This window comes from Arvicanthis niloticus, chromosome 20 (genome assembly GCF_011762505.2).
Source record: "Arvicanthis niloticus isolate mArvNil1 chromosome 20, mArvNil1.pat.X, whole genome shotgun sequence".
In the NCBI taxonomy this organism is placed as follows: domain Eukaryota; kingdom Metazoa; phylum Chordata; class Mammalia; order Rodentia; family Muridae; genus Arvicanthis; species Arvicanthis niloticus.
Genome location: NC_047677.1, coordinates 48,712,545 through 48,722,745, shown reverse-complemented (window position 1 = coordinate 48,722,745; position 10,201 = coordinate 48,712,545). Strand labels below are relative to the sequence as shown.

The 10,201-nt window shown below is 42.3% G+C and overlaps 1 pseudogene; it reads left to right on the top strand.

Annotated features, from left to right (window-relative positions):
- Positions 1–7,272: 7,272 nt before the first annotated feature.
- On the top strand, positions 7,273–8,007 carry LOC117724154 (phosphatidylethanolamine-binding protein 1 pseudogene; annotated as a pseudogene).
- The last annotated feature ends 2,194 nt before the right edge of the window (positions 8,008–10,201 follow it).

Here is a 10,201-nt window from a genome sequence, read left to right as displayed (position 1 = left end):
TAAAAGAAACTTCATACAATATACGTTGTCTATGGTTTTCCTCAGTTCCTTTCTACCTTCTTCCTCACCAAAATTTGTGCTCTCTCTCTCTCTCTCTCTCTCTCTCTCTCTCTCTCTCTCTCTCTCTGTGTGTGTGTGTGTGTGTGTGCATGTGTGTGTGTTGTGTGTCATATAAACCAGAAGAGAAAACAAGAAACACACAGACACAATCCCCCATTAAATGAAAATAAGAATAAATTAAAAATGAGAATAGATGTTGAACATTTTTAAACTTTCTCAGAATCATTTCACCTTTGAGAATTCTCTGCAGAGATCTGTAATCAGTCCTTCTATATTAGATACCCTCTATCATACATATAATTGGTAAAAATATTTCCCATTCTATAGGCTGTCACATTCCCCATATGATGGTGCCCTTTGCAGTATTTTCATTTTCATGAGGTCCCATTTATTGATTGTTGGTCTTATTGCCTGGGCCCTCAGTGTCATCTGCTGAAGCAGCTGTTGCTTCTCCACAGTGTCTTTTCTACTTCTTTGTCAAAATGTTTTCTTAAGTCTTTGTCTATAGGTGTCTATACTTCTCTGGGTCCTCAGTTCGACTCCATTGATCACAGTGTCTGTTTCTATGGAACACTGTGCTGTTTTTATTACTGTAGCTCTGAAGGTGATACTCCCAGCAGTTCTCTTACTATTCAGAACTGTTCATCTATCCTGGGTGTTTTTGTGTTTCCATATGCAGCTGAATGTTGTCCTTTCAACTTCTGTGAAGAATAGTGTTGAATAATGAAGGGGCTTGCACTGGATCTGTAGATTGCTTTTGCTAGGATGACTGTTTTTATTATATTAGCCACACAGATCCAGGAGCATGGGAACTTTTTCCATCTCCTGATATCTCCTTCAATGTTTTCTTCAATGTCTAAGAGTTTTCCTTATAAAAGTCTTTCACCTGCTTGCTTGCATCATAATTTTTGAGTCTATTTGAAAGCTACTGTTCCTCTGATTTCTTTTCTCAGTGTGTCTCATTTGTATCTAGGAAGTGTACTTATTTTTGTGTTAAGTTTTTATCATTCTGCTTTGCTTAAAAATTTTATCAGTTATCAGAGTTCTTCAATGGAATTCTTAGGGCCACTAGTGTATAAAATCATGTCATATCACGACTGCTTTCCTTCCTGCTTGTATCTCCGTGAAGTCCTTCAGTTGTCTTGCTGCTGTAGCTAAGTCTTCAAGTACTATGTCAAATAGCTCTGGAGAGTGTAGAAAACCATGTCTTGTTCTTGATTTTAGTGGAAATGACTTGAGTTTCTCTCCATCTAGACTGATGTTGGCTGTGGGTTTGCTGTAAATCTCTTTTACCTTGTTTTGAGATGTATCCTTCACATCTCTAGTTTCTCAAGGAATTTTATCATGAAAGGATGTTGTCATTTGTCAAATGCCTTCTCCGCATCTAATGAGTTGATCATGTGCTTTCTGTTTTTCAGTCTCTTTAAGTGGCAGATTACATTTCTCTCTCTCTCTCTCTCTCTCTCTCTCTCTCTCTCTCTCTCTCTGTTCGTGCGTGTGTGTGTGTGTGTGTGTGTGTGTGTGTGTGTGTGTGTGTGTGTTGAACATCCTTGCATTCTTGCATCTCTGGGAAGAAATCAACTGGATCATGGTGAATATTCTTTTTGACGTGTTCTTAAATTCATTTTACAAACATTTCTTATTTTTCTCTTTAAAATCAATACCAAGAGCATTACTTTCTCTCTTTTTTTACTTTATTTTTATTGGATATTATATTTACATTTCAGATTTTATCCCCTTACCCCCATTACCCCCACCACCCAGGAACTTCCTATCCCATGCCCCCTCCTCATGCTTCTATGAGGATGTGCCCCCACCTACCCCCCACTCCCACCTCCCCACCCTCGAATCCCCCCCCCCACTCGGTGTTCAACCTTTATGGGACCAAGGATCTCCACTCACACCTATGCCTGACAAGGCCATCCTCCAATACATGTACAGATGAAGTCATGGGTCCCTCCCTAAACTCCTCAACTGAGGAAACTCAAATGGCTGAGAAGCACCTTAAGAAATGCTCAACATCCTTAGTCATCAGGGAAATGCAATACAAACATTTCATTAAGAATTTTTACACCAACATTCATAAGGGATATTGTTCTATAATTTCTTTTTTTGCCGGGTCTCTGTATGTTTTTTTTTTTTAATTCACTTCATAATCTGATCACTGCCCACACTCCCAGTCACCCCTCACACAGTTCCTTCCTATGCCCCTCCCCTTAACCTTTGGGTGTTTAGAACAGCCCCGGTCCAGCTAAAAGAACATATTCTACATACAGGCAACAACATTTGGGATAGACCCTGCTCCAGTTGTTTGGGGCCCACATCTGCTACATATGTGTGGGGAGGCCTACGTCCAGCCCACATATGCTCTTTGGTTGGTGGTTCAGACTCTGAGAGCCTCAAGTGTCCATGTTAGATGACTCTGTTGGTCTTCCTGTAGAATTCCTGTCCCCTTCAGGGCCCTCAATTCTTCCTTCAACTTAGAATTCCCATGCTCTGTCCACATTTTGGTTGTGGGTCTCTTCATATGTTTCAGTCAGCTGCTGGTAGAGCCTCTCAGAGGACATTTATGCTAGGCTTCTGTCTGCAAGCAAAACAGAGCACATTAATAGTGTCAGGGATTGATGCTCGCCCATGGGATGCATCTTAAGTTAGGCTGGTTTTGTTTGGCCATTCCCCCAGTCTCAGCTCCATCCCATCCCTATAAATAGGATAATTTTGGGTCAAAAGTTCTGTGGGTGGGTTTGTATCCCTATCACTCCACTGGGGTTCCTACATTGCTACAGGAGGCGACTTCTTCAGTTTCCATATCCACACAGCTGTGAGTCTCAGCTAAGTTCACCCCCACTGATTCCTGGGAGCCTCACCCACAGAAACAGAAAGAACACTGCCCAACTCATTCTATGAGGCCACACAATCTAAACCACATAAAGACTCAACAAAGTGAGAGAAAAGAATGGACATGGGCCAGGAGGAGAGCCTGACATGGTCAATGGGAATGAGCAAGTTGGGTCGCCAGGGATTTTATGCTTTTTTGTTTTGATTTAATGCCATTGTCACAGTAAAACAAATACCATCATTGTCCCTACTGATTGAAAGATCAAGAGATGGTGATTAACCTCACACAAGGACACAAAGCAGGAAACAACACACTGCGGATTCAAGAGTTTCTTGGCTCCAGGTCTCACCAGTCTGGCTATGACATCACAGTGCTTCACATTCACCTTCTGAAGACATTTTTGTATCTCAGTGGCTTCAGTCACTTGAATTCACGGGTCCAGAGAACAATCAGACTACTTGGTTTAATGAATGCACTTCTTCCTTCAGGACCACACATTTCCCCCATTATCCTATTCTGGAAAGAATACACTTGTACTTATCTTGTATAATGACACCTGAAGGTCACACAGGTGTCCTTCTTATGAAACCCAGTGATGTTCACAGAGTTCCTAACTGCAATCTGTTGCTCTTGGTCCAGAGTCTTGGTATATTGTAGTTCAAGCTTGACTACATCAGATCAGAACAGAAGTGGGATCTCACCATTCAGTGGTCAATTAAGAAATGGAACGTTTCTTGGGGCAGTTGGGAAGAACTCAGATCTCTGCTATCTTTTAATTGAAGGGACACCATGCCCTCTGACTTGCTGGTAATTTAGTGTAGGGTTCATGAAGTGTTGGGAAAGTAGAGAGGCTGTGGTAGAAGAATGGAAACATTTGAGATGACGTCCTCAGGAATGGAGTCTAGTAAATGGAAAGTTAAAACAGATGAGACATGAGTAGGTTGGGGACCAATGGAAGGAATGTGTGGTGTGCTGAGTTTTTCTTGCCTTGAAAATAAAAAGTAAACAAGAATGGAATCCATTCCTATTGAAACATGATATGTTGAATGAACTCATCAGTGGAAAGAGCCTGATGCTGTTCTATCATCAGGGTGAGATTATGCCTGAGTCTTTCCATAAAATAAACAAGCCTGAGATGGCTACTGCTTTGACATGTCTGACCAGAGACTGTCTTGGACTGCTCTGTCAATATTGGAACCCGCACTGCCAAAAGCCTTGGAGGCTAAATTGTTAGAGCCCCGCACTGCCCCAGGCTGCTCCAGTAGGAGGGTTGGGGTTCAGCAAGAGAAAGAGGACAGACTCGAGGAATAGAGACCAGACAGTGTGATTCAATCCCGTTTATTCTTCAGTCTCGCTTCCCAGTCCAAGTCCCAAGTCTTGAGTTCCTAGTACCAAGTCCCAGATCCTGGGCTTCAGCACCAAGTCTCAAGTCCTAATCCTAGTTCTAGGTTGCTAGTCTCTTTCCCAGTTCCAAGTTACCTACCTCAAGTCTCAAGTCTCAAGTCTCAAGTCTCAAGTGCCTACTACCTAATTCTCTGTCTCAAGTATCTAACCATTTCTTCTGTCTACCTCTTGCTTTTTATATGACTCACTTCTAAGCCACGCCTTTAAGTCATGCCTTTAAGTCATGCCCTTAGGTCTTATCTCTAAATCTGATCTGTAAGTCACACCCTTAAGTCTCACACCTTTAAGTCTCACACACCCAAGGGAAAATCCTGGGTATCTAAAACAAGATGTTATCAGAGTGTGCTCAGCTGTTGTAGGCTATTGTAATCAAGTCTCTTTGTCAGGGTATATGGCTCAAGATGGCTGCAAGGATGATAGCTGCCTTCTGTCGGCTCCCCCCAAGAGACCATTGGACAGGGAAGTGAAGAGTGGGCTGATGACTTGGGGAGACATCAAAACCAAAACCGGCAGCCAAGACTTTGGGGAAAACAACAAGGGTATCATATTACTGCCCCCCCCCCCCAATGATGCTGTTATGTTTACTGATTGCTGTACAATGGCGAATGCAAATGCCATTGTCAGCAAGGATAAATGGCACACTATAGTGTTGGGAGCCGACTTTAATCAGAAAGTGTCTAGAAAGCAGTTATCAACTTTGCAGCCATCTGGAGCCATATACCCTGATGAAAGACTTGTTTTTCAACAGCCTACAACAGCTGAGCACACTCTGACAAACATCTTGTTTATCCCACGTAGCTTGTTTTGTTGTTTAGTGACCTCAGCTGTATGGTGCACATGGTAAAATGTTTTCACCTGTGTTCTCCTGTTTGTGCTTATAAATACCCAGGATTTCCTTGTAGTAGTGTGGTGTAGTAGTAGTAGGTGTGGTGGTCAGTAGGAGGTGTGAATATAGTCTGTGGGATACAGTAAAGGAGAGTTGACTACAGATCCTCTGGCTTGTCTCTATTCTTCGAGTCTCTTCCCCTTCTTCCCCCCACTCTCTCTCTTGCTAAACCCTGACCTGTGGAACAGAGCGGGCTGTTACACTATGGTGTGCAGTTATTGCTACCCTACCTTAAGCTCTGGGTAGACAGTTCTACCAGCTCCACCCAGGTTCCATCAGATCAGCAGATGAAACGCACACACACACACACACATACGCATGCACACACACACACAGGCACACACACACACACACACACTCACACATACTCATGCACACACACACACACACACACACACACACACACGCTTATTTTTATATGATTTAGCTCAATCACAGGGCTTTTCTAAGCCTTCCTCAGCTTCCTTGTGCCCTTATTTTTTCTCCCAGCTCAGGAACCTAAATCTTTCCTCAACTATCATTGCTCAGTTACCTTCTCCTTGTTCAGCCCCCTGAATCTGCCCTCAGCTTAATCATGTTTCTAATACCGCATCTGCTACACAGGCCCAGTGAGAGAAGTGACCACGGGCCACTCTGGCCTAGATCTCCCATGGTTGGTGGCTCTTTCTCCCTCTGAAGCATGGCGAATACTCTCTGCTCCCTTGCGTCTGCTAGCCTGTCTGTGGAAAAACTGAAAGTCTTGCCTTTTCTACCCAGCTCATTGGCTGCTAGCATCTTTACTGATCTATCAAGAACCGATTGGAGAACAGGACCTTTAGTGTTCACATGCAGATTCCCAATCAAAACATCAGAACCGCCCCCTACATCTCACCTTTTCTGTTCAATTAAAACAAAATCTTTTCTCTCAGACATAAATTGAACAAAACCATAACAACCATATAAATAATAATAAACTATTAATATCTAGTCTATCATATTTGTCAGTTAGATAAAGTACTCTACTGTCATTCCTAACTTAAAGAGTTATAATTCTATCCTGGAATTATATTTAGATTGTTACCTGTAACAGCATCTGAAAACCATGTCTTCCACTCTATAGCCTCTCTGTCAGTGCCCCCTGCTTCCTGATGCTGTCCAGAGACTTGCTTCCAGAACAGCTTTAGGATTGCTCCTGATTCCTGGTCATCTTGAGTCACCCATCATTTCAGAAAAGTCTAGTCAGAACTTCAGTCAAGCTGTGAACCTTCCTAATATACTGAGACTGGATAACAGATGCCAAAACTAACCAGTTTTTCTAAAATTCCTACTTCTCTCCACTGCTTTAGAGAATTTTGTTGCCAACTATTCAACAGGAAGTAGCTCAGAGAGTCATCAGTCCAATTCCCTGAGTTTGAGTGTCTAATAATGGTTATTTTACAAATTTTACATAAGTTGTCATTTTAAGGGATAATTTAAAAATAGTCAAATTTTAAACAAGAAGAAAATAGAAATTTTATCCTTGAATAAAACATAATATAGCCATAATCTTAATTGATAGAAATCTTTATAATTGATAAAAATTGATGTTATAATTTCTTACATTGGTACAGAATTTATTTTGATACAAATTAAAGATTTTCATTAGTGTGAATTTCTTATATTGATACAAAATTTGAGATTAATAATATTAATTATTATTATATTATATTATATTATAATATTATAACTCTTAGATAGGCATTGTGTCTATACAATACATTTAAAAATGCAAGGCTTAGTCCCAGTCCTTCTAATAGCTGCTATTACAAGCGGGTTTAAAGATGATTAAGTAACACAAGTTAACACCAGATAGCAAACTCATAGTTATGTTAAATTCTGATTAATTATAACAAAGTACCTTCAATTCACTCAAATAGGAATGGCTAAGAGTACCTAAGGTTTAACAGTTCAGGATATATTACTTAGATAGTCTTTGAAAACATCTAAAATCCACAGAATGTGACATTTAATATTATTTCATTATTAAGAAACATTTGTCGGCAAGAGTCAGACATTAACAGCAGTCGGGACTCGGCGTGCGCGTGTCTTCCATCTCTTTGTCGCCATGGCCGCCGACATCAGCCAGTGGGCCGGGCTGCTATGCCTGCAGGAGGTGGATGAGCCGCCCCAGCACACCCTACGGGTCGACTACAGCGGGTTGACAGTGGATGAGCTAGGCAAAGTGCTAACGCCCACCCAGGTTATGAACAGGCCCAGCAGCATTTCATGGGATGGCCTTGATCCTGGGAAACTCTACACCCTGGTCCTCACTGACCCGGATGCTCCCAGCAGGAAGGACCCCAAATTCAGGGAATGGCACCACTTCCTGGTGGTCAACATGAAGGGCAATGACATTAGCAGTGGCACTGTCCTCTCCGATTACGTGGGCTCCGGGCCTCCCAGTGGCACAGATCTCCACCGCTACGTCTGGCTGGTGTACTAGCAGGCGCAGCCTGTGAGCTGCGATGAGCCCATCCTCAGCAACAAGTCTGGAGACAACCGCACCAAGTTCAAGGTGGAGTCCTTCCGCAAGAAGTACAACCTGGGAGCCCCGGTGGCCGGCACGTGTTACCAAGCAGAGTGGGACGACTATGTGCCCAAACTGTACGAACAGCTGGAAGGAAAGTAGGGGCCTGTGGAGGCCAGCAGTCCCGGGCCCCCACAGTGTTAAGTTGTGTAAAGCATGCCTTTTCTCCATTGTCCTTCCTGCCCTCTCATAGGGAGTTCTCAGCTGTGCTAGGATAGAGAGGTTTAGGGTGTCTTCCCACTGCCAGAGTTACGATTCTGCATAGTCACATGCCAGTTTATGTTTGATTAATTTATGTTCCATCTGGGGAGGTGTCTGGTGTTCTGATGGAGTCATTCTAACATTGATTTAAAAAGAGCAACTCTGAAAAAGGAAACATTCTGCTAGGACCAGGTCCACAGAGGAGAGCCAGGGCTAGTGTTGTCTGTAAGTGGTTAACAAGGAGACTTGGTCCAGAACCAGGCACAGTGGTGGCATCTTTAGAGGTGGGCTTTTAGGGACTTGTCCCCAACTGAGACATCCCAAGTCTCCCATCTCAGCTGAGCCCTGACTGTCCAGATCAAGTGGCTGCATGGGTATCAGTGTCCCTTTAAAGAACAGTGCTGCTGCGGAGAGAGACACAGCAGACCCTGTTAAGCCCCTTACTTCTCAGTGGGGTAAACAAGTCACTGGAGTTGCTGGGTGTGTTAATCCTCATTATCAAATACAAATAAAAGGCATTGCATTCAGAAAAAAAAAAAAAAGAAAGAAACATTTGTCAGTGAAATGTGTCTGCTCTGGACAGTTTCCCCATTCTCTTTTAAATAAATTAACATTTTTACCTCCAGATGAGGTTGCTTATTTTGGCAAGGTAGCCACAGGACAGAAATTGCCTATTTCATCTACAGACAAAATACTGTCCAGAAAAGGACACACTATGCAAAGTACTTGACTGATAGCTCTGCCAATACGAGGTAAACAGTATAATTCTTCATAATCCTGCTTTACAAAGATCTGTCAGATGATTGATCTTGAGCCAAAAGATTAAAGACAGGTGTTTCAACATTGTAAGAAATTAGGGGGCTGTCCAAGTAGTCAGCTGTCTCCTCAATTGTTTAAGTCTGACAAGCTGTGTTTGGTGCTTCCTATACACCCAGGTAATGTTTTAGTCATTCTCGGATTTCTGACAGCACTGAAGACCAGTTATAGCCTCATAATCAAACTCAGGTTATTTAGCATTGAGAGAGATTATAGAGGGCAAGACATGTTTTCAGATGGTGTTACAGGCTAAAATATAAACATACTCCAGGGGTAAAATCACAATTCTTTAAGTTAGGAATGATGGGAGAGTACTGTATCTAACTGACAAATATGATAGACTAGATGTTAATTCTATATCATACTGTATAATTACATGATTGTTGTGGTTTTGTTCAATTTATGTCTGAGAGAAGAAAGGAATTTTTGTTTGTTTGGGTAGTTGGTTTTATTTTTGATTGGACAGAAAAGGTGAGGTGTAGAGTGTGGTTCTGATGTGAAGTTCCTGTTCCCGATTGGTTCTTGATCAATCAATAAACATACCAGAGACCAATGGCTGGATAAGGGGCAGACACTTAGAGTTGTGTGGGAGGATGCAGGGAGAATCGGGAGAACTGGGGAAGAGGGAGGAGGCAGTAGTAACAGGAGACAAAGCCAACCAGCCAAGTGAGGTTTTGGTTGGAGTGGCAAATAGCTTGGGATAGCAGGGGAGATTAAGGAGTGCCCAGTCATTGAGTTAGCAAAGGTATTTTAAGATTAACTGGTGTGTGTGTGTGTGTGTGTGTGTGTGTGTGTGTGTGTGTGAATTGAAGGGAATCTGGGTTAGGGCTGGTATCTTAGTTCACCTGGAGCTTAAAGTTGGGTAGAAAAACTACAGGCTAAAGCTTTCATGCCCTGTGCCATCTCCTTGCTCCTCATATGGTTACTTCATATATAATTTCTATAGGAAACATACATCCCTCAGGAAATTACCTAACAGCATATTACGCTTTGAGTCATCATTTTGCTTGACTAGTCGGTTTCTTTTTCCTTAAATTGTTATAGTCCATGGCTTGTTTTGTTTTGTTTTTTAGCATGTATCCTTGTGTGTAAAGCAAAGCCTCAGGTATCTGCAGACTGGTTCATCAAGTTGAAGCCAACAGCAGAATTGTCCAGATTCTTGAGCAATTCAAGTACCTTTCTCTTCCCATCCAGCTTCTCCACAGAGCAAAGGACGGAGCCTGCAGGATTTGGAGCGTGGCCCCAACTGTGTTCTCACTTAGACTGTGACAAGGCCCACATCAACATCTCCCTCCTCTAACAGCCTCTCACAGACATCCCTTCCTGTGTGCTTAAATGACTGGGTCTGTACTGATTGATCATATGTTGTGTTCTCAAATTTAATCCAAATCAGAAATATCCTCTAATTGACAAGTAACAAATTAAAACTGAATTTATTTCTTGTACACTA